We start from the raw sequence: 1,388 nt of genomic DNA on the forward strand, positions 1-1,388 counted from the left end.
TATATCATTATCATCATTTAACATCTGTCTTCCATGCATGCATGGGTAGGACGGTTGACAGGCGCCCGCCAAGTAGAAGACTAACCCAGGCTACTGTGTCTGTTTTGGCAGGGTTTTTATGGCTTGATACCTTTCCTAACACCAACCACGCTGTAGAGTAGAGTGAGTGCTTTTTACATGGCACAAGCACAGGCAAGGTCAATTTTGGCATGATTTTTGCATCTGGATGCTCTTTCAAATGCCAACCACTTTACAATGTGGACTAAATGCTTTTTATGTGGCACCAGTACTGGTAGAGTCACCAAGTAACTTGCAAAACGAGGAATTTTGAGATGGGTGGGAGCATTTGAGGAGGGGAACTTGTGTCAGATGTTAAAAGGTTAGTGTGACAGAGAGATAGAGAGGCAGAAAAAGATATCAACATCAACATCGTTTAATGTCTGCCTTCAATACTAACATGGGTGGGCACACAGACAAAGTGCAAATTACACTAAAATTACATGACTGAACAGTCCCATTCACCAGTACTGACAAAATTTCATCTGTCAGTATTATTTGTGCTTTTTGTAGCATTCAACATGTATATAAGATGTTTTCTATGGATGATTATTGCCACTTATGACACTGAGAACAACAAATCCAAATTAAATTAGATGCAAAAATTAATATGCTTCCATCAGTAATAGCTAATTGATACATGGCCCACTGATTTTTTTGCGACATCACTGACTGTTTAGTCAGTGATAAAGTGCATCTGTTCAACAAGTTTCAATCTTGCATTTAATGGTAGGGTCTCTATTGCTGATGAGGCACAAATTTTCTGAAATCAGGTAATACAACAATCCCATCTGCCAGTGCTGATGAAATTTCATTTACTGACATAATCTGTGCTTTTTAGCACTCAACATCTATACAAGATGATTTCCCTGAATGATTACCACAGCTTTTAGCATTGAAAACAACAAATCCAAATTAAGTTGTATGTGCAAATCAATCATCATCATCATCATCATCATTTAACGTCTGTTGTCCATGGTGTTAATTTGCTTCAGCTTTATATTACACTAGCAGAGGCACCCGGAGTTGCTCGGGAATGAAATTGTTGCTTATATACTTGAAGAAAAAAAGGCAAAATATGCTGTATAGAAATTTGAGGACATTCTGTAGATGGACTCTCAGATGAATGATGGCTGGGCGCCTCTCATGAATGGGGAAAATTGAAGATGTGCCAAAAAGCCTCATTGGTACTTGGAAACTTTTACGAAAATTAAAATGGGGATCGTTGCCAGTGCCCCTGGACTGGCTCTTGTGCGGGTGGCACATAAAATACACCATTTCGAGCGTGGCCGTTGCCAGTACCGCCTGACTGGTCTTCGTGCGGGTGACAC

The sequence above is a fragment of the Octopus bimaculoides genome, chromosome 16, assembly GCF_001194135.2.
Source record: "Octopus bimaculoides isolate UCB-OBI-ISO-001 chromosome 16, ASM119413v2, whole genome shotgun sequence".
Taxonomy (NCBI): Eukaryota; Metazoa; Mollusca; class Cephalopoda; order Octopoda; family Octopodidae; genus Octopus; species Octopus bimaculoides.